This window comes from Macaca nemestrina (genome assembly GCF_043159975.1).
Source record: "Macaca nemestrina isolate mMacNem1 chromosome 14 unlocalized genomic scaffold, mMacNem.hap1 SUPER_14_unloc_2, whole genome shotgun sequence".
NCBI classification, from domain to species: domain Eukaryota; kingdom Metazoa; phylum Chordata; class Mammalia; order Primates; family Cercopithecidae; genus Macaca; species Macaca nemestrina.
In genome coordinates, this window is record NW_027257578.1 from 81334 (window position 1) to 104769 (window position 23436).

At 47.5% G+C, this 23436-nt stretch overlaps 1 long non-coding RNA gene across 6 annotated transcripts in view; it reads left to right on the plus strand.

The window, feature by feature from the left end:
* LOC139361181 (uncharacterized) overlaps positions 1–23436 on the plus strand; it is a 99768-nt gene that overhangs the window by 26442 nt on the left and 49890 nt on the right. Inside the window, exons 1-2 of one of the 6 annotated variants that reach the window (XR_011618748.1) lie at positions 8176–10966; positions 12351–12500. The exons of 1 other annotated variant lie outside the window; for it this stretch is intronic. This is a non-coding gene — a long non-coding RNA (uncharacterized lncRNA). Of the gene's footprint in view, positions 1–8175; positions 12501–13824; positions 13859–23436 lie in introns of those variants that run through there. 4 more of the 6 variants (XR_011618749.1, XR_011618747.1, XR_011618746.1 and 1 more) reach the window with 4 other exon arrangements.

The following is a 23436-nucleotide window of genomic DNA, read 5'->3' on the forward strand; positions in this document are numbered from 1 at the left end:
TCCCGTATTTTTTTTTTTTAGTCTAGGTTTATGGCTATATTTTTTCCAAGGGAACCAAACAGTTACCTGTTTGAAGTACAGAGAACACCGTGTTTAAAAACTGAAAATGCCAATTTGCATAGAAGTTTCGAAATACCCAGTTGTTTTGAGCCTTGAATTGCAGTGTCACTACCTGCTCTTAAATTTCTACACGATGTATAGATAGTGAGGCAGGGATGGCTCGTACATCTTCAGGTTTCAATTCTACTAACTTGGGCTATATTTTCATTTATTTTGGCACATCTGTGGGTGTGGCAAGCAAGGCCAGGGTATTTATTTTGAAGCTTGTCCAATAACAGTTGGGAAGATTTTCACATTTTTAGAATTTTCATAGTAATAGTTATAATTTACAAAGAATTTAAAATTGTGTAGTCATTATTTTGCTTTTTTCTAGATATGCCCTGAAACAGGGTTGCTAACTATCATTCTACATCACAGGATTCAGAACAGTACCATTTTGGAGCAGATGCCTGTAATCGAGGAATTCCACCTAGTCAGTTCACTTTAAACTTGTTTAAAAGGTTTTCTTTATCCAAGTTGGCACCTGTGGCTATAGTTTGTTTTCACTGCTGAGGAATATTCCATGATGGAAACCCTAATTCACCTGTTTTTCATATCGGTGGACATTTGGATTGTTTTGGGAGGGTGTGTATGTCTATTCAGCCTTCGTTTTTTCAGGATTTTTTGTAGAAGATAATGTAACAGTTTAACATCCTCTGCTACGGAGCCAACACGAACCCTGATGACAGCCACACAGACTCTCACACAGACTCTCAGGCCTTGTTACCAACGCACAGAACCATTTTCTTAAGTTGAAACCCAGTTGCAGAACCTGAAGCCATGTGAACGGGTCCTCCGATCTTACACTTGGAATTCACTTTTTATTACTATGTCTGCTGATTAGGAAGCATATCAATTATACAGAAATCTGAGAATATAAAATTATACGTTTACGACAGAAAAAAACTTATTTAATATTCCAGAACACATGGCTATGTTTTTCCCTCATGGCCCACCACTGTTTTCTTTGCTTGAAATGGGAAATGATACTTGAAGGCGGTTTTCTAGCAACTGTTAGACTGGCATAGTTCTTTGGAGACAGAGGATGTAAAGCACATGGAGAATTTCTGTTTGTGGAATGTGATTTCCCGGTCACCTCATTCAGGCTGCCGCCACCTTCCCCTCTGGCCGCCTGCATCATGGGACGTCTGAGGAGGTCCCTGTTTCATCCTCTGGAAATTCTGAAAAGGAAAGAGAGGAGGGCGTGCAGGGTGTGATGCATTTGTGTTGGTCCTTCCAGCTTTTATTTGCCTTGGTGGTTCCTGCCTTTATGTCCCTAGCTCGTGGCTTTGTCCTTGTGTCTAACTCACAGGCAGACCGATGGAAAGGAAAGTTGTATTCAGCCAACAGCTTGATCTTATTCTCAAGGCTCAAATCGACTGGGTATTTGGAGACTTCTGTGCAAATGGCATTTTTGGTTTTTAAACACGGTGTCTTATTTGTACTTCAAATGGGTAACAGATTCTCTTGGAAAAAATGTAGCCATAAAACTGGTTCTTTAAAAAAAAAAAAAAAAAAAAAAGGGAGTGGGTGTGAGAGAGTGGCTTAGAAATTACACCAGTAATGGTTGGGCCTGGTGGCTTACGCCTGTAATTCCCGCACTTTGAGAGGAGGAGGCAGGTGGATCCCCTGACGTTAGGAGCTTGATACCAGCCTGGTCAACATGGTGAAACCCCGTCTGTACTGAAAATATGAAAATTAGCCGGGCATGGTGACAGGTACCTGTAATCCCAGCTACTTGGGAGGCTGAGGCAGGAGAATCACTTGTACCCGGGAGGCAGAGGTTGCAGTGAGCCGAGATCACGCCACTGCACTCCACCCTGGGCGACAGAGCAGAAACTCCATCTCAAATTAGGAAGAAAAAAAAAAAACACCCCGGTAATGGAAACCTGATTGCGTCATCTGTGATGGAGATGGCAGATTATTTCATTTTTAGTGACAGGATGAATTGGATATGTTTGCAGTATTCATCTTGACAAGGGAAATGGTGAGAACCAAATGTGCCTCCCAGCTTGGGCCTCGCCGTTGGCAGAAGACCCTGGCGGGCAACAGACTGGAGACTCGGAGACCGAGGGGAGAATTCTCATGCCATGATGCTGGTGCAGTGTGCGCTTCTGGACTCCTGCTGGAGGGAGCGGCCCCTTTGCCTTGCAGGCTTTGGTGCTGTGGAGACCTTAGGACCCGCCCCTCCTGGCACACCTTTGGGTGTGGCGAGCAGTGCCAGGGCTGAGGCACAGGTGCTGAGCCCCGAAAGTGGGACGGGAGAGGCTGCACACGCCGGCAGGCGTCTGCTCCAGCAGCCGGGGGTTTCCGCAAGGGGGCGGGGCGTTGGTTTTCCTCCTTGAATTTGGGTGAGGAGGGTGTCCTGGGGTGCTGTGTCTGCACTTGTGTTGCTCTGAGGTCAAGTTGTGGCCCCGAGTCCCTGTCCCTCTGCCAAAGTGAGGGTTTGCCCATTTTCAGGTCAGATTTCCCTTGGTTCTGGGTCTCTAGGAGTGGGGCACATTCGAAGGGGGCGTGAGCACGGTGGACGTGCGTGGGCCTCTTCCTCTCCCCTCAGCTCCTGGGCTGTTTGTGAAGAGCTGCCCAGCGGAATCACTCTCCTGCCTGGTGTTTCATTCACCAGAAATCGTTCTCACTGTGGACTGTTGAGTCAAATGTAATCCAGGAATGGAACGTGCTGTTGCTGGATGCCACACACAGCATCAGGAGCTTAGTTGGGGATTATATGATCTTACCCCACACCTTAAAAGTAAAGACTATAGTTGTCAGGCGTCTGAGCCCAAGCCAAGCCATCGCATCCCCTGTGACTTGCAGGTATATACGGCCAGATAGCCTGAAGTAACTGAAGAATCACAAAAGTGCAAATGCCCTGCCTGGACTTAACTGATAACATTCTACCAGAAATAAGTGAAAATGGCCGGTCCTTGCCTTAAGTGATGATTTGTGTGTGTGTGTGTGTGAAATTCCTTTTCCTGGGTCATCTTGGCTCAAAAAGCTACCCCACTGAGCACCTTGTGACCCCCACTCCTGCCCGCCAGAGGACAAGCCCCCTTTGACTGTAATTTTCCTTTACCTATCCAAATCCTATAAAACGGCCCCACACTTGCCTCCCTTCGCTGACTCTTTTCAGACTCAGCCCGTCTGCACCCAGGTGAAATAAACAGCCATGTTGCACTCACAAAGCCTGTTTGGTGGTCTCTTCACATGGGCGTGCATGACAATAGTTAAGAGGATACTGAAGTCTTTGGCAGCTCCAACAACTTTTTCAGTTTGTGTCAGGACATTTTAGGCAGAAGGAAAAGCTTGCTTAGAGAATCTTACAGAAATGTTTGGTGCAGGGCCATTAACTCGTGGAATAAATATGTAACTTTCCGTGGAGGCCCTCTGGAAAGAGATGCACTTTGAGTGCACCCTGGCCTGCTCGCTCCAAGAATCGGCCGTGTCACCCCACTTTCCGTGGGTCTGCAGGTGTGCGTGGTCCATTGCCCTGCACTGTGGCCATGGAAGGGAAGATGATCTGGAATGTTGGCGACAGTTATCGGTGTGTGTTGATGTGTGCTGCTTTCTACAGGGAAGAACATTTCTGTTTAATAAACATCTCATCAGGATGATGACTGCAAGATATTTGAGTCTCATTCAATAGTGTCTCTGGGTTCCTTCTGTTTTTAATCTTTCTAGCACTAGGCAAGTGAAGACATGGAAAGTAAAAACTCATCGAACTTGTAGAGACATGGTGTTGTGTAGGAGCAGACTGTAGCCTCTGGCTCTGTTTTTAAAGATTGTAGTAAACCTCTTACCTGGCGTGGTCAGGTTGTAAATTATCTTGTTTAATCGAAATGTGTATGAGTCAAAACTGGCGCCTGCATTGTTGATGAAATACCAGATTTTAAGGGAATATTTCAATGTGCCGTAAGATACCAACAAAGTTCCTCACTGAGGTTCGGCGCGGGTTCGGAGGAGCTGGGCCTTAGGTCACCGGAGTCGTCTCTGGGAGCAGATGTTCAGTGTGGGCATTAGTCACTTAACCTTTCCAGAGCCGAGGAACAGCTCTCTGTGATGGTTTTCGGAACCTGTATTTAGAGTCAGTTTGTCCCACTTGACTCGAAGTTGCCGCGCAGTTTCAGACCTTTGCCTCCACCGTGCGCTCGTTTTCTTGTCCCCTGATAACTGCCTCGGTTGCCCCGGCCTGACATTTGAGCCTCGTCGTTCATGGACACAGGCTCCGTGGTGGGGCCAAGGCCGCGACTCCGGCTTGCACAGTTCCGTGCCTCTCACCATGGTTTATCACATCACTCCCAGGATCTCCCGTTTAAAGGAAGAGTGTCCCTTTCCTGCAGGCCCTGTGTGGTGTGGAAACCACCCCTACCTACCTTTCTCCCGTTTGAACTGTACCGTGAAGCTATTTCTGTCCTAGCCAACCGTCAGAATTTAAGGAACAGTAATTGAAGTAACTTACCACATGCTTCTCAGCAGTTCTTTATGAATTTCATTCTGTTGTGAAATTATTGCAGTTTTCACAGCTATGCTGGTCTCAGGTTGTGGCCCTTGAAATGAATTGTCTTCCCCATTGTGTGTTGAGGTTGTGCCTGGGAGATGTTGAGGCCTCACCTCTGCTTAGGGCAGTGGCTTTGCTCTCCTGACAAGAGAAATAATCTTTTTTAGAGCATTTCTAATGTGGTTTTTGCTTCCAGACAGAATTACTTTTTTCATAGAGACAGCCACTAAAGTCATAAATTATGCTCAGGACGGACACACGGGTCAGCTGACAGAATGAAGTCCAGACCAGATCCAAAGAGGCAAAAGCAGTTCAGTGGAATTTGAGTCTTTTCAACAAATGGTGCTGGAATTATGGGACAGCTGTATGCAAAAGAGTGAAAAGAGGGAGAAATTTCTGTATGAAAATTAAGGTGGACCATAGCCCTGAATGTAAAATACCAAACTACACAACCTGTAGAAGAAAGGGAAATTGTCGAGACCTAGGGTGAGAGCTCTTAGCCATACCATGATGCATAATCAAGGAAGAAAACAAGTAGGTAAGACTCATCAAAATTAAACTTCTAATATAAAAGACACCCCTAGGGAATTGAAGAGACACATTTTCGATAGATGGGGAGAAGATGTCTATGAACCATGCAGCCGGCAAAGGACTCGTATCCAGAATGCACAGGACTCCCACGGCTCATGACAGAGAACAAACTACCTGACTTTAAAGCGGAAGAGACCTGAACAGATGCTTCGCTGAGAAGGACGGGAGGATGGCCCGAAAGCATCTGAAATGACCTTCAGCGTGACTGGTTGCACCGAGATGTGCACCGAAGCCGCAGTGAATTTGTTCACACCCCTGCTGGATCGCCTGACTAAGGTCTTCCGACAGCCCCAGGTGCTGGTGAGGACAGGCAGTAGGGACTCCTGTGCGATGCTGGGGTTCAGCATGGTGCAGACAGCTTGGCGGTTTCTTATAAAACTGAACTCACACAAACGTGGGGCCAGGTGACCCCAATCCTGGGTATTTACCCTAGAGAAACAGAAGCTGATGTTTAAGAAAAACTGTGCCCAAATGTTAATAGCGCTGTCTATAGTTGCCCAAAACAGGTTACAATGTGCCACAGCCATACGTGTAATAATCATCACCCAGCAGCCCCGAGGCCTGGCTGTTGATCACAGAACACCCTGGGTGCACCTCCAAGCACGATGCCCAGGAAATCATGATTTTGTGAGTGTTTTGCCACAACACTCGCAAAAGACAGACCCGGGGGATGGGAGAACACAGAGAGGGTGGTTGCTGGGAATGGGAGGTATGCTTATGAGGCCCCGTGAGTGGGTTTGGGGCTGTTGGACTGTTCTGCTTGTGTGATGATGATTGTGGGAATATGTGTGCCGAAATTCACAGAACTGAACACTGTCCACTTTACAGTAATTTTTAAAAAGTGGCAATAGGTTCATTTTCAGGACTGTTTTTAATTGAAGATGGAGTTTGCCAATGATTCATTAGGGCAAGCCTGTCTCAAGAGTTGGTAGACGATTCGTTAGAGGCCTGTCTCATGGCCCTTGGGTTGGGTTGGGTTGGGATGGGATGGGATGGGATGGGTTGGGATGGGTTGGGGATGGGTTGGGGATGGGATGGGATGGGTTGGGATGGGTTGGGATGGGTTGGGATGGGTTGGGTTGGGTTGGGTTGGAAAAGCCTTCCCTGTTGCGGGCAGTAGCATGGGGCATGGAAAGGATATTGGCAAGGAAACACATAGAATCCTTTGAGGAAACGTGTGTTTCTAACTTGCTATAAGATAGAATTGGAAATTGTAACGGTTTTGTTTCCTAGAGTCTTGGTAGAATAGGGAAGACAGTGTAATAAAAGCTAATTTTGAAATGAAGAATTTGAAAGATTTCAACAGCAATAGCTCTAGGAAGTCACCCTGGAAATGTTTTTAAAGATGTTCAGTAGCGATAGCTCTAGGAAGAGTCACCCTGGAGTTGCTTCTTGAGCATTGGTTTCCTGGCTGTATCTTCCGACTTTCATTTTTGAGTTTTGCTGTGAGTTGGGGATGTGTGGGAATAGCCATCCCCAGGTGTTGGGTAGGAGTGGCCCTTCAGGGGGGTGCACGTGCCCCGAGGCCTGAGGCACTGTTTCCACCTAGCTTGGAACATGGGGACTCTTGTCAGTGGCTGGAGTAAGAGTACCAGCCTGGCAGGCTGGGGGAGCCCCGGGGTGGTCTGGGCACTGTCCTCCCTGCCTGCAGGATGGCAGCTGGAGGAGCTTGAAGGCTGCCTGCCTGCCTCGTGGCTGTCAGCGCAGCAGCTCCTCCTGGCCCTGGAGCAAGCTTTGGGTCCATGAGTCTCTGCGCCAGGACTTGCCTCCTGGGACCTCCGCCACTGTCCTGAGGGCCCTGGTGCCACTTTCCCAATGGGACCCAAGCCTCAGGCAGCTGCGACCCCAGATTTGGTTGCTTTCCCTGCCGTCTCATTCCAGCATGAGTGCTCACCTCACTCAATGTAGAGCCTCAGGTTCCTTCAAGATCCCCAGAGACGGAATCTCCCAATTTTACAAGATAGTTGGCGACAAGATTTGAGTGGCACTGATTTAACTCGGCTTCCAGAGTTGAAGTTCCCAAGACACAGTCCTGCTCCTTCCCTGGCGTCATCCTGTGTGGCTGGTGTGGATGTGGGTTTTCCGGAGGGTGGGGTAAGGCAGGTCAGCAGCAGGGGGATGGCTCATTATTGATCGCTCAATGCCTTGAGGATAACTGGGATTAATGACCTTTATAGGGCTGTAGGTTTGGGGTGTGTGTGTGTGTGTGTGTGTGTGTGTGTGTGTGTGTGTGTGTATATATATATATATATATATGTATGTGTGTGTGTGTGTATGTATGTGTGTGTGTGTGTGTGTGTATGTATGTGTGTGTGTGTGTATATGTGTGTATATATATGTGTGTGTGTGTGTGTATATATATATATATTTAAACGAGGTGGACACGGTTATCACTGCATTTTTCTGACATGAAACGTGGAGAGCAGAGGGTTTAGGAAACTCCTGAAGCCACACTGTCAGTGGGACCCGGGCAGTCTGGCCTTAGACCCTGCACTGTTTGCCCCTCGCCACGCTGTCAGCAGACCCGGGTGGTCTGGCCTTAGAACTCATGCTGGTTGCCCCTCCCTGCCACGTTATGGGGTTTTTCCTGTCTCTGGGCAGCATTTGATAGCTTGTGAAACAAGACCAAGACTTACTATGAGTGGATATGCCATTATCTGAGATCCAGAACGTTTCCTGGACCTGGCGTTGCCGATGTCACGTAAGGGGAGGTAAAAACGTTTTCATTGTGGTCATTGGGGCTCCCGAAATGGTGTTTTTCCCAGTGAAAATTTGCTCATAAAAATCTGTTAACTCAATACTTTGTGAACAGGAAGAAGTGTGTTGGGCTCTAGTTAAATGTCTCAGAGCCACAGAAGTAAATGAGGGCACCTTCCGAGCACAGCCTCCCTGAGGAGGCCAAGGATGTTTGCCTGGAGGTTTTGCCGTGAAGCAGGACTCGGGCAGGGCTGGTCTGCCTGGAGAGGTCTCTGCCAGATGTAGGTTAGTTGAAGTAGTTGAGGGGTGGTGGCGTGAAGTCGGTGGTCCCCGAGGAAGCCCCTAGCAAGGCCGGTTTCCGTGGGATGGAAGACTGCCGTTCAGTGGCTGTAATCCTGGCTTCACGGGTCTGACATACAATCCTGCACTTGGATTCTTGGATCCCAGCCAGGTCAGATGGCCCTGAAAGGACCTTCAGACTGTGATGGCTGCACCCATTCTCAGCATCTGTAGGGTCTCCTTTGTGTGTGTGTGTTTCCATTTTCTTTCAGCACAATTTCTCTCTCCCAGTGAAGTCGCGAGAAATAGAAGGAAACATGGTATGAAGATGTGATTGAGGAAAGTGTGGTGTGGTCTTTGACCTTATTTTGCTTTTGTTGGTGCTCAAGAACTGCACCTGACCTCAGAGCTGAGCGTTTCTGCCAGGAGGTCCTGCCTTTTATCCTACCTCGAGGCCTGTTGAGACACTCCAAGAAGTTTCGTTAACAAGTTGCCTTTTCCTTTTACAGCAGTTGGATATATTTGCAGCAAAACAAAGGAATAACCCCCCAATATGGTGATGAAATGCATTTAAGTATAGATAACATTCAGTCTTGAAGGGCCTGGGATTTTAATCATCTTTGGGTCATGTAACAAGTGGTGTTGGTGATTAAAATCTCCTGACAGCCTTGTTCTGCCACGTTCTTCAGTTTTGAATGATGATCTTCCTGGTTGTACCTTGGAGGGGCATTTGTGTCAGTAGAGAGCAGAGTGGTGGTTCCCAGAGGCTGGGAAAGGACAGAGGTGAGGCCCCTGAAGGTCGCTGGTCTTCCTGGTTTAGGGGCTCAGCCACCTTCCTGTGTCCGTGTAAATTATATCCAGGATAATTTTCACTCGCCCCACTTGAGTTGAGCATTGGAGCTTCAGGATGTGTGTGCCCACATCACCTGGGCTGTGATCCTGGAGTTGGGTGAGACATTCCCGGGTTTATAGAATTACTCTGAGATGATTGAAAACAGAAGCACTTGAGGCATTCGTAATGCTATTTCTTGAACATAACTTAGGTTCAGTTCTTCAGAAACATTTATCTGAGGAAGCATCTATAATTTTTGTTTACTGCCACTCAGTGCTAGAAAGAATTGTGCAACACTCAAGTGAGTGGCATTATTCCTCTCCCTCCACCATGCAAGCAAGATTAAAGGTACCTCTGGCTCCCCTCAATCTTCTCGCCTGCAGGGCGCCTGGCGTGGCAGTATGCTTTCTTCTGTCTTCTTTTTGGGGAGAATCAGTCGTGTTTGTGTGTGCTGCTCAGCTCAGCCTGGTGCGGTTGTGTGGGTGAGGAGCTTGGTTGCTAGGTGACCCTCCCAGGCCTGCCTCCCACCTCCCTAGGCCTTGTTCTAAACTGACAGATAACCAGTGTGTTTTGGGAGAGGACAGCAGCAGGGCAGGAGAGAGTTTGTTCAGAGTTTCTCCTCGCACTGACGTTTGAGCCTTCATCCAGTCTGGGCCCTTCTACAGAGCTGCCTTTGTGTGTTGCAAACCACTCCCTCCCAGTAACCGTGCTTTCAGAGGTTTGGAAATGTGACTGAACTCATCTTCAATTTAAAGCATACTATTAAATTTTAGTGTTGAAACTGATGTATTTTATGGCCTTTATTTGATTTCTCTTGATTTTTTTCCCCCATATGAGACATGGCATCTTAAGGGAGACAGCCTGGTGTTGGCCCTGTTTCCTAAGGATGGAAGTGAATTCTGAAAGCCCTTTATGTAGGCAGTGAAATAATCAGGGAATCGTTATTATAGCTATGCCTGTCCATGTAAAGCGAGCATGACTCATAAGCAGAAAAAAGTGCAGCCCGGGGGCAAGGTGAGCCCTAATGCTGCCTGTGCCTCGCCTCCCTGCCATGAGGAGCGGAAGTACAAGCGCAGGTAGTTGAGTTAGCCTCCAAGCCCAGCCTGCACCCCCTCACATCCCTCTGCATCTGCAGGGGCACAGGCCGTGTTGCCACTCCTCGCTCAGTCCCACGGCTGATGCGTCAGGAATAGGGGGTACTGTCCCCCCCTTGCTCGGTGCCAGGGATGATCTGTCAGGATCCCTCGTGCTCATCTGGTCGTCATGTCTTCATCACCAGCCTCCTGCTGGTAACGGGCTTGTTATTACCTTGATATGGGTAATAACATACCCATACCAACGTATGTAGTAACATACCCATACCAACGTATGTAATAACATACCCATACCAAGGAGTTGTGGGGTGGTGCTCAGTCCTCCGAGGGAGGGAATTGGCCCTTAGCCGATTCATATTCAATAGGACCGGGAAATGGGTTCTTGTTCCATGTCCTGGATGCCGGGAAGTCCTTGTCCTGGACCCTGGAATGCCCGGGGTCTTCCTGAGAAACGCTGGTGCCACTGGAACACAGCCCGGCCTCCTCCAGTTTCTCTGCTTTGTAACTGCACTTGTGTTTAGCAGGTCTTCAGGACTTAGACGCTGCTTGGTGTGAGCCAGGTTTTGTGTGGAAAGAGGACAGGTCCGAGCCGGCAACCAACCAGCCCAGAACCATCTTTTATGCTTCCAGATTCTGTGGCCAAAACTTACCCGTGGATATTGAGGGTGATGCATTTCTGCTCCAAGACGTGTGTGGACTCAGCTGGAGGGATAGAAAGGACGTGGAGCCTCTTCACTCCTGGCCTGGGCTTGGACCTGCTGTGTAGCCTCTCAGTGGCACCAGGGCCCCCTTGTGTCACAGCGGCCTTGGGTTGCTGGCACTGCCCCAGGATGTCCCAGGCTTCATGATGTCCAGGCTCCCCTGGCATAGCGGCCTCAGGTGGGTGGCACTGCTCTGACGGACATCCCAGGCTTCATGATGGTAGGGCCTCCTTGTGCCATGGCGGCCTCGGGATGGTGGCACTGCCCCAAGGTGTCCCAGGCTCCAAGGCCAGTGTTCAGTCCAGCGAAGGGAAGTTGTACTGTAAGGTCTAGTCTCGGAAGATGCCTGGGGTCCTATCCTTCGGAGTGGTCCTACACTCACCACAAATCAAGCCAGGGGAGGCCCTGCCAGAATTTGCAGGTGTGTTTCAGGTCATCCAATAAGGCCTCTTTTATTTTGGGTTAGTCAGGTATATAATTCTTTTTCTCTTTGGTTTTTTTGAGACAGGCAAAAAAAAAAAAAAACAAAAAAAAAACAAACCTTTTTGTTGCCCAGGCAGTGGTGTGAGCACGGCTTACTACAGCCTCAACCTCCCAGGCTCAAGCAATCCTCCTGCCTCAGTCTCCTGAGTAGCCAGGACCCACAGGCACATGTTCCACGTGTCCCAGTGCCTGATTATTTTTGTATTTTTTGTAGAGATGGAGTTTTGCAATGTTGCCCAGGCTGGACTCGAACTCCTGGCCTTATGCGGTCCAGCTGCCTCAGCCTCCCAATGTACTGAGATCACAGGCATGAGCCACTGTGCCTGGCCAAGTGTGTTTCTAATTTCAAAGTTAAGAGTACCCAGAGTCAGTTAATGACGTCTCTACTAGAACATGCTGCTTATAGTACATTAGGAAAAATCCAGAACTTGGAAAAGGGGCTGGACAGACACAGCCCTTCGAGGTTGTCTGATGAACCCCTGGGGTCTTTAACCATCTGCAGGGATGTACCATGTCAGACTCACTCTTGTCGACGGGCTGAAGCCCAGGTTTCATGAGGTTATGTGTCGGCTTGTAGTCCTTTCTCTGGCAGAGATGCGAGTGACTTCTGCTCACTGAGAGGCTTATCTCAGGGACTTCATGGCCTGAGGGACGGCAGCCTATTTGAGCTGATCGAGCAATCTCGCGCTACCCTTATTTTCTGAAACGCCTATGAGTGACTTCTCATCCGGTCTTTGAAGCGGCTTCATGCCTGCGCTCCTTGGTAATGATTGAATGCTTTTTTTGACACCTTGTCCCCTTTCTTTGGGGTGTTCCAGTCTCAGTTCTCGTGTATTCTGCTTCTACGGGAAGTTCTGAAGCTGCTGAGTGTAGAAAGCACTGAGGAGGCTGTGGTCCCACCCCTGTGAGTCTTCCAGACATCATCCTCTCCCCTTGGCGAGGCAGCGTCCATGGCACACCGAGGAGGCTGTGCTCCTGTCCCCCGTGAGCTTTCCAGGAGTCCTCATCTCCCCTCCAGGGGGACGGGAGGAAGCTTTCAAACCCTTCTTAAACTTGTTTTCATGTCTTTGTTTTAACAGATTTCTTTGCATCGTCTCCCTTATCCAGAAGTGAGGGTGAACGCTGAGTTATTCACGGGAGTCAAGAAACCACACGCAGCCCAAAGAGACGTTTTTTTTCCCTGAAATGATTTGTGTGTGTTCACCTTAAAATGCAACTCAGTAAAACAGGTGTGTTTTGAGGAATGACTTTAAATTACCCAGGTAAAAATGTGACAGTCAAATGTCATCGTCTCTGCGGGTGTCCACAACCCCCTTCTGTGATTGCGTGTGAGTTTGTGACTTGTGGTTATTTTTGAGGAAAGAAAATCTGTTACTGAGGACTTCAGAGGGTGTGCTGGGATTGTGTAGGGTGGACATCGGGGGCTTCAGTGTGTGGCTTCCTTGAAGAACTTCAAATTAAGGCTGAGAGTCCCTACTCCAAAATGCTCTGAAACCTGAAACATTCCGAGGTTCCCCATGACACTTGAAGGAAATGCTTTTCGGAGCACTTTGGATTTGAAGCGGGGGATGCTCAACTGGAAATTGAAATATTGCAAGACCCTTCTGGCCCCAGGAGCTTGGATAAGGACATGGAGGGGGCCTGTGCCCGGTGTCCCTGGAGTGTGAGGCAGACTGGGCTCGCTGGACTGGTTTTTGTAGGAGCCACAGAAGGGAAAGAGGGTCAAAGTGGCCACGCCTGGCTCCTGAGAAGTCTGGACCAGAAGGAGGTGTGCACAGAGGGCAGCAGTTGAGTCCCCAGCGTCCGGGGCTCCTGTCCCTGGTGGAGTTGAGAGCCTCCTCTAGTTGTGGCCTCTCCCCTGTCAGCAGCCACTGAGGCCTGAAGGGAGAGGGGGCTGAGGAGAGGAGGGAAGGATAGGCCTACTTCTGGAGAGGGCCAGCATCGGCCTGTGCTAGCCTCCTGTGTTACTCCTGCATCCAGGGTGCACGGCCATGCCTCGTGGTGTAGTGCTTCCCGGGATGCACAGTACTCTTGTCTCCAGTAACGGCTTTGTCTCCGACCCTTGGAGGCAAGTTACCTTTTTCCCCAGTGAAAAGAGGAAAAAAATCTTACAGAAATGCATTTGTTCTAATGTCTATTTTCCGATAAGACATGGTCGCTTAGGCTAAATCTTTGGGAGGTCAAGGCAGGAGGATCACTTGAGGCCAAGGGGTTGAAGACCAGCCTGGACAACATAGCAACACCCCATCTGTATAACAGAAAAATTAGCTGAGTGTGGGGGTGCGTGCCTGTGGTCCCTGCTACTCTGGAGGCTGAGGTTGGGAAGATCACTTAAGGCTACAGTGAGCTGCGATTGCTCCACTGTACTCGAATCTTGGCGACAGAGCCAAGACCCAGTCTCAGAAAGAAAAGTTAAAAAAAAAAATCCAGAAATGTCATTTTCTTTTTAAACCATCCCAAAAGAAAAATCGGTTTTTTCTAAGAATGTAAAAGGAAAGTGATACAATTGTTTTTCAAATATTTACAGTAGTCCATCCATGTCATCTCTCATCTCTCATCTCATTACAGAGCAGCAGGTTTCTTTGAGGTTAGTGGTGTTTCTCTGTATCACACCTTGGAGAACAGCCAGCATGAAACCTCTTACCACGATCGTGCACATTGTTTGTAGTCCCAATTAAAATCCTCTCCAGAGACGCCTGTGCTGCTTATTATAGCAGAACTTTGGTTTCGCTGAAATGTGCATTCAGCTAATTTTTTTAAGTTCATATCTGAGATGATGCTGTATAATTCCTGAAGCATATGGGATCAGTAATGATTGAAGATAATTCTGGCTGATGTCAGTTAGAGGATATTTTTCACTTCAAGTTAAAACTTCCTTCGTGATAGTCATTTTGGGATTCATTTAACTATGCTTTATTTCATAGCTCAAATTTTCATTAGTCATTTCATAACATAGGATTTTGAAAGCAGATTTGGCAAAATCTTTCTAACAAAATGCTTGCTTATGACGTCCCAAGGAACAGCACTCAGAATTGCTGGTAACTGTGGTACATTTTAAGGCTGATGATAGAAGTCACTTGAACAGGAAGGGGTGCTTTGTGAGGCAGATGGGGTTTGAACCCCGACCCTCCTGATACACCACCCTGACCCTGGCCTTCTCTCCTCTCCACTGGGAGATGAGAAGGGTGCCAGCATCCACCTCACAGGCCATCCTGAGAACCCGGGACTAAGGGCTTGTGTTCCTCTTGCAGGTGGCGCAGATGTGGGGGCTTGACGATATACACACTGCAGGCTGCCAGTGTCGGGGTAATATAGTTTTAGTCATAAAGGTGGGATTTGCTTTGCTCCCCTGCAGACCAGGTGCAGTGCTGCTGTTGTAGCAGGTGTGTGGATCCTCTTGGGTGGTCCTTAGGTGGACAACAAGTCACCGATTCGGATTCCCAGTGTTAGATGTGAGGGGACCATGGACCTCATGTGTTCAGAGGGGAGGAGTAAAAAGCTTCCCTTGTAATTCCAGGACTGTCTTATCCCAGGAATGCCAAACCACTGGCTTTCACCTGACGCTGTCGTAGGTGACACTGTATGGAAATGAGGACTCATGTTCCGCATACCTGAGCCAGTACCGTCTCCCTCCAGGGCCGTGGCTGAGCCCTCCTGATTTCGCTGGGTTGCCAGCCTGGGGATCTGTAAGCCCAGTGACGTCTCTGGTCTTGGCCCCCGCTCCCCGTGGGGACAGGAGGTGGCTTCAGGGAGGCTGGTGATGAATGCCTGAATGAAGCTGACTTGTGACTGCAGTTCTGTCTAAGGGCTTCCCCGAGTGTTAGATGTCAGTAAATGACACCTGTGTGTGGATCTCATGTGATGAGAGAAACAGTGGGGGAAACCAAAGCTTGTGGAGTCTGCAGGTTCTGGACTTGGGGTTGTGTGCACCTGTGTACTTGGTGAGGGGTGTGATATCTGGAATGACTGTGCAGGTGTGTCACGTTTGTGCGTGTGTGGTGAGTGTATTTAGCAGGTGTGGGTGGAGTGAGCATGTTCATGTGTGTCGTATGTATTTGAGGGTGTGTGTGGAGTGTGTACACGCATCACATTTGGTGAGTGTATTTGAGGGTGTGTATGGAGTGCATACATGCGTTTGCGTGTATAGTATTGGGTGAAGGGGTGGCATGCACACGTGTATGCTGTGTGTGGGGTTTCTACGTGGTCCTCCCCTGAGCCTGCTCCTGGGCCCTGCTGTCCTGGCAGCTTTACAGTTTGGTGTGTCTTTGATTCCCGAAGATTCCGGAACCAAATTCTGAAGCTGTGATCACAAACTTGCAGCCCTGGAGGACGCTGGCCCGTGGAGCCGGCACGAGGGTCTCTGTGCTGGCCTCTCCCTGGGCTCTGTCCACAGAAGAGCATGTCCGATGATTGAGCTGGGCGGGTCTGTGGCTCCCCAGCCTCGGGTCCGCCCTCAGTTCTGCCCCGCCTCTGTTTTTCTTGCTGAGGGGCTCTGGGAAGTGGAGCCTGGGATGGCGTTTTCACCCTGGGGTTGCTTCGCCAGCTGCCCAGGTGCTGGCTGCCTGAGGCCTGCTGCCGTCCTGGGTGGACGGGGCTGTCACGGGGACATCCCTGCACAGGAAGGCAGGTTTAGGAAGTGCCAGAAGTGAGTGGCTTCCTCCCACACTTGATTTTCTGGAAAGTTCTGGGTCTCATATTTTTCTCTAAGGGAAGTTAGAAACTGAGTTTCTCTGTAGGGGAACGTCTTTGCAGCGTCTGTTTGAATGTTCTCCAGGTGTGGAATACTCGGGGCCGTATGTGTTTGGGAACATCCATGTCCTGAGCGAATTCAGTAGGGAATGGAGAGAGGCCTCCTGTCAGCTTGGCCTGTGTTTCCAGCTTGTTGAAGGTTGACGGCTGCTGGTATCCCAGGGAGAGTAAAACACTGGGTGTTGTGGGATGGGAACGTTCCCTCTGACAAGGTCAGTGGGAAAGCACCTAAACAAACGTCCCTGTTCTCTGGGCTCCTCGGGGTCGAGCTTGTTTTGTGGTGTTGAGGGAAAGCTACCCTTGTTCCTGTTCCTCACCATTTGAAAGGTGTCCAGGGCTCGTTCCTCTGGAGAGGTGATATACGTGAGTGGGGGTCAGGTCGCAGGCTCCGAGGTTATTTGGGATCTGTCAACTGATTTCCTGAACGCACAGGTGCTTGGTAAAGATGTTTCTGATTAGCTAAAACATGTCAACAGGACGTGATAGCTGGTGGTTGTTTAAAGACTATCACAATTTTCCTGTTACTTTTTAAATGCCTGTTGAATAAGGAAGGATTCACATATTTTTCTTTTCCTGTCTGCATATTTGATATTTTGTTTTTTGTTTATGTGGGTGTGCAGTTAACAGGATTTAGAAGCAGTCTTAGCCCTGGGGAGACTTCAGGGCCGCCTCAGTCAGTGCTGAAGGGAGGCAGGGATTTGGGGGCTCCATTTGTTCCTCCATAGGACGGACACCAAGGGACAGAGGTCAGCAATCTCAGTGAGGTCACAAAGACGGGCACACCCAGCACCCTGGCCCATGTGCCTCTCCTTCACGTTTGTCTCTGCTCAAAGCTGCTTTCCTGGGTCATCACGGGTGATCTCTAGGCGCATGCTTGGTTCTTGCAGAAGTGGTGTCTGGCTGTGGTCAGTGTGGGCCCTCAGGACTTCCATGTTTTTGGCTCACATTAATATTAGGCAGTGGTGTATGTTTGTTTTGGAGTGGTAGATCGGGTGGATTTTGGCTTTGCCAACTCATTTCATACCTGCTCTCCTAGTCGCTGGGACCCTCTCGTAAGCCACATGTTTTCCTAGGTGCGGGGGCCCTATCATAAGCCGCGTGTTCTCCTGGGCGCTGGGACCCTATCGTAAACTGCATGTGAGGGATCTCGGAGGTGCTCCTTATGAGGATCCGATGCCTGACCTGAGGTGGAACAGTTGCAATTCAAAACCAGCCCCCAGAAAAATTGTCTTCCATGAAACCCATCCCTGGTGCCAACAAGGCTGGGGGACAGCGGGCCTAACAGGTGCTAAGATGTCAGTAGATTTTTGGACTCGGGCCTCAGTTGAAGAGGATTCGATTTTGAAAGGTGGGGATTGAAGGCTTCTAAAGGGCAGGTTTTCATCTCCAGTGGGGCCTGGGCAGAACTGGGTAGAACTGACCCAGAAGCTGACAACTAGTCAGGCTGGCTCCCTGCCTGTGTCCTGTGTGTGCAGCCTTGCTATTTATTCAATTGTCTGGTGGTGGTGTGGATTCCATCCACAGCCTCATAGTAGTGGAACCCATTACTTCAAGGCTGACCTTATTTCACTTTATCAAAAAGACATGAAAATCATTTAGTATAAATCTTCCAGATACCTGTATCCTTTCTTTTCCCAGAGGCTTTTAAGTATTGCAACTTAAAAATCTTCAAAAATAACTTTAAAGGTAAACCTCTAAGTACATTTTTGATGAGCACCCTTGACAGCTTTAATATGTGAAGTAAATTCCCTTGACTTCTGTATTTCTGTTTGCAGAAGACTTTATATTTTGTCAACAGTGGCCACTGTTCGGTGACCATCATACCTGCCGTGTCTCATTTAGAAAGTTGGATGTGGATGTATTAACTTTTCAGACACACAAATACATGCGCTGTTTGTTTTTAGTTTTGATTTTTTGGGTTTTTTTTTTTCCCCAGCTGAATTCAAGAAAGGGAAACAAGCAGAGTAAGTACCCGAAAGCGTCTAAGTGGCTGGGTGGGGGATCTTACTATGGTGTTGGATTGTGTTCTGCCAGACATCGCTCCTTGAAAAGCTGACCCTGAAAGGGCTGGCATTGCCCTCACCCTGGGACATTCGTCTGTGTCACCAGAAAATGAAGAATCTGCCAGAGTACTGTGAGTCACATTCAGTCAGAACTCGATTAACTAAGAGGCTTTGTCTCAAAGGCCAAAACGTGAGGACACATTTTTAATTTTTAAGGAGCCCTACGTCGTGAGTCAGTTCTGATGTGTATTGCATTAGGAAACCTCTGAACTTCCACGGTCCGGCCCCAGAACTCTGAGGGAAAGTGGTTGTGCCCTTCCCACTGTTTTTGTCACTAGCTTTATTCATTTCCTTAAAACCCTTTTTGTATGAGTTCTATTATAGTTTGAAAAAAAATTCACTTAGGTAGAACCGGAAGCGTTTCTGCAGTGTTAATACTCATGACGTGTTCTGGGTCTCGGTATATGTGTACTGCATAAATGTACATGTTTGTATGTGGTGTACCCATACTACGTGTATTTCCACTGTGCATGTATGTGCAATGTATAGGTATGTACACTACCTATGTGTCTTACACACGTGCATGCTGTAGGCATGCATTTACACGTGTATATGTGTATATGGGCACTATGGTTATATGCACACTACTTGGACACCTATCTGTTCTGCATGTGTATATACATGCATGTATTTAATGCCATATGCATACCTGTGTATGTACACCATGTGGTTATGTGCACATTATTTCTGCAGATGTATATATACATATGTGCACACAAGCATGCATGTATACTATGCACACTGAATAAACTTCTGGATATGTACACACTAATACATATACATGCTGCATATGTATGTACACTATTGTATATGTGTATATGCTTTATACGTTAGTATACTGATGTACATTGTATACATGTGCATATGTGTACACTGCGCATGTGTATGCATGCTGTCGTGCACCTACGTGCATTGGATAAGAATGTATGCTATATGCATGTGTATACATATAGCAAATAGCATACCTGTGTACATACGAATGTGCATGTGTATGCCATATGCATGTACATATAGGTTATAGTATACCTGTGCACACTGTATGCATATAGATGGGTGTACATGCTATGTATGTGCGTACATGTTAGCGTACCTATGTACATTTGCTATATGGATGTATGTATGCTCTGTTTGTACACACATAGTGAACTTATTTGTACACTATATATTTGGATATGTGTACACTCTATGCATGTACACTACATGGATTTGGATGTGTGTGCACTCTACGCATGTAGTGCACTTATGTACACTATACGTATTCGGATGTGTGTACGCTCTATGCAGGTACACATGTTACAGTGTACCATATATGTACACTATGTGGATGTAAATGTGTGTGTGCTCTGTGGCACCAGGAATAGGGCTCCTGCAGGGATCCAAGAATGCACCATCTCGCTGGCACCGGAGAGTGTAGGAAGAAAACAGTTGTTTGTTGCAACCTAGTTGAAATTTGGCAGGTAACTGTACCCTCTGCAACGATTTAGGAACAGTCACTTCCTTGATGTTTGTGTTCCTGAAATCATAAACAGCTTTGTGAGGTGTGTCTCATCCCCAGATGAGAGAGGGAACCGAAACATCAATGACTCGGTCACTTAAGTGAAGTAGAACTAACATAGTAGCTGTCTAGCTTTCCATATGATAACTTTGTCAGCAGCTCAATGAGAAATCGCCACTCATCAGGAAATGTGTCCACTTTCTACTATTCCTTATTCGTGGCGTATTTACTGCCTCGTGTTATTCCTCACTATGTAGCAAAATCCCTCCTAGTGTTGTGAATCTAAACAGTTCATGACAAATGTAGTATCTTCTTTGTTAACATTGAAAACGATATGTGAGTTCATCTTCAGATACTATTTGGAAGGATGAGAAAGAAGATATTTAGGACAAAAGAATAGAGAGCTTTCAAGTAAACAGGGAAAATAAGGACTTTGTGCAAAATATTTCCAAAATTGGAATTTGAGAATACTAAATCTCACACCTAAGATCATAGGTAGTTTTTTTGGGGGGGTTTTAAAATTAGTACTTGGTTTTCCATGCCTTTGGGAATTCTACTTCTGATGGAGGATTGCAAGAATAATCTGATTTTTCAGAACAGAAGGACAGTCTGTCTCAAAGGTAAATTCCAGGTTCTACCATAGAGAAATAGAAATTGCTGTCAACTTTCTGTAAGGTTCTTCAGTTCTTTCCTCTTCTGTGGTTAAAAAACCGTCTCTGGGTTTAGTCTCGGCCAAGTTCCTCTTACCAGGTTGCCTTACATTTCACACAGCTGTTGAGAGTCTTCATCATTCATAGTTAACTTGTGAAAAGCAAAACCTTGTACTAGTTAGATCTGAGCACCTTGAAGACAGGGCCTTGTTTTATATTTTTAATAAGCAGCAGGGTGACGGCAGGGCTGGGGCCCTTCATCCCATCATGCGTTCCTCTGAGCTTTCAGAGTTCTCACTGTGTGCCGAGTGTGGTGTTGGCTGTTTAGGGTTTAAATAGGAATACGAGGCTCTGCGACTTGGGACGCTCTTACTACCTTCATAGAGAGCTTGGTGACAGCTTAGCATGACAGCTTGCACACCTGTTGTGTATACTTTATTACGGCCCCACAGAAAGGGTATTGATTTAAACGTGACTAATTTCTCGTGCTTATTTTTGCCTTTATTCCTAGTTACAGTCCTGATACTTTTTCTTCCTTTAAAATCTTGCCAATCCCTGATGAATTGGTGATAAATTATGTTTATGTGTTCTCTAAATCTAGCGATTTAATTGGAGGTCATTCTTCTTGTACCATGTGTCAGTGCTATGTCAGGATGGCTCAGTTTTACGTTGTCAAAGGATTAACTAGAGTAGGATGCAGCCTTACTGGAACTTGCTCATTTATGAAATATAGGCACCTTATTTTTTGTTATACTCGAGGTGTGCTCAACTGTATACATTTTGAGCCATATTAGAAGGATATACAAGATTGTAATGAAGAAAACAACAAGTTGATCAAGTACCAGCTAATGAAATTTATGTTTGAAGAATATGGAACATGGACCTTGGCAATCACTTTTCATCTTGACCTTTTATTTTTTTACTAGAATCTTCATCTGTCACCCAGGCTGGAAGGGTGGAGCACAGTAGTACGATGTCCGTTCACTGCAACTTCTACTTCCCAGGTTCAAGCGATTCTTATGCTTCAGCCTCCCTAGTAGCTGGGGTTACAGGGTGTGTGCCACCATGTCCAGATAATTTATTTGTAGTAGAGATGGGGTTTTGCCATGTTGGCCAAGCTGCTCTCCAACTCCTGACCTCAAGTGATCCACCCACCTCAGCTTCCCAAAGTGCTAGGATTACAGGTCTGAGCCACCATCCCTGGCCTTATCTTCTGTTCTAATATTGGTTATTCAGTCTGAATGATAGCGCCTGGTTGTATTAACTTGTTGTAGAAAGCACAGTTGAAATGAATTTGATCGTGTATGTACTTGCTGACTTAGCGTTCATGGCAGCACTGTGAGGTGGGCATTGTTCCTGAAGGAAGGCCGGATGGGCAAGTCGGGGCTTAGATACGAGACTTGGGCACAGTCACTGCTGTCCCATGGCTGAGATCAGGCCTGTCTGACTCCTGTACCCCGAACTCTTCTTAACACACGAACGAGCAACTGTCAAGAGTCGGTGCTCGAGTGTGATGTGGCCTGTGGTGTTTGCCTCTCAGCCTTGCTTTGGCTCGGGGTAACAGGGCAACAGCTCCCTCCCTCGTGTGGCTGCCTGGGAGTCCCAGGAGAACCCACTGATACCGTTTATAAATGCTGGACATCGAGCGTTCTCCTTGGTACCAGCACATCTGGAATTGGACAGTGCAGTTAGATTCTCGTCCAGTAAACCTGTACAGGAGTGTGTGAACTCTGCATTTGCTTCTCCCGGACAAAGGTGAATTCCTGGTCACTATTGGATGGCAACAGGTGTGGCCTCAGGAGCAGCACGGAGACAGGCACCCGGGTGCAGGAAGAGCATCTGCAAGAGGGGTTGGGGAACGTGACAGACGCAGGTGCGAGTTCAGCTATTACCGGAGGAGGGGGGGTTGAGTAAGACCAGATTTTCTCATTGTTGCCCCTTTCTGAAAAGGACCCTGAATTGACTTCTCTGTGGCTCCTCGTGCCTCCTTGTCAGGTTGGAGGAGACTGCGCCCCTGGCTCAGGCCCTGCTTGCGGCGAGAGGGAAGCTGCTGTTGCTTGCTCTGCCCTCCCTGTGACGTCCTCTGTGCTGTTCTCCTCCGGGAACAGTTCTGCCGAGCAAGCTTGGACACTGCTCCCTTCTGCCCTTTCATGTGTGGAAGGCTTGTGTTCTTTCCTGGTTTTTGATGATGCTGAGCAATGTTTTTGCAAGGATCACTTGTGCCCATACAGGGAAGAAGCCCCTTTAACATCTTGACGTTCTCAAGCAGAGCTTGCTATCGAAGTTGACAGACTCCTGTGTTTTTGTTTTGGCAGAAACCGAATTTCAGTCCTAGGACAGCTTCAGCACACTTGATCCTAGCTCTTCTCTCTCACTGCTCCCCTCGTATGTGGCAGAAATCATATGCCCTGAAGTTTACCAGTCCCTTCATTTGAAAATCAGTTAATGTATGCGATCCTCATGAAAATTTTTCTTTTTATAAAAGCAATTGGAAAGACTGGGTTTTGTGAAACCAGTGTTTTGTGCGTATATTAATTGCACTCACAATAAGCTTTGTCTTCTAAATATTTCATGTTTCAGATTAGCACTGGAATCGTGCCCTGGAGTAGTTTTGCTTTTCCGCTTTTATTTTTGGCTAAGGTAAAGTTGAGAACATTGTGATATTAGGTGTAATGAGCCCTTTTAGTTTCTTCTATGTCTGTTTTCCTTTAAGCCAAAACCAGCAGACTGATACCAGTTTGTGAGCACCTGGCATCTCCCAGGCCTTTCCTGGGTCTTCCCTCCGCTGTCTCGTCTCGTGGACAGAGCAGTCACTTGTGGAAGGTGAACCTGAGAATCCATGCGTGGAATTATGTAAATGTCATAGCTCTCTTCTGTGACGAACTGAATCACATTAAGCCCAGTAAATTGTAACAGCAGGTTTTGCACACACAAAGCGTTGAACACCAGGACAGGTAACCAGGCTGCGACGCTTCTGGTCCTGCACAAGACTTCCGGTATCACAGCACATTTAATAAATTGGCAGCATTGAGTGTTTGAAAACGTTGTGTATGTACCATGTCCGTGATTTTCGAGGGCCTGGAAAAACACCTCTGTGGTTAGAGCAATCTTGATCAATGAGAGCTTAAGGTTAGTACTGGGGCAGACTGTGTTTTAAAGAATCAAGGTCTCTCGAGTATGTTTTGGTTTTCCCATGAAGAAGAAAGAT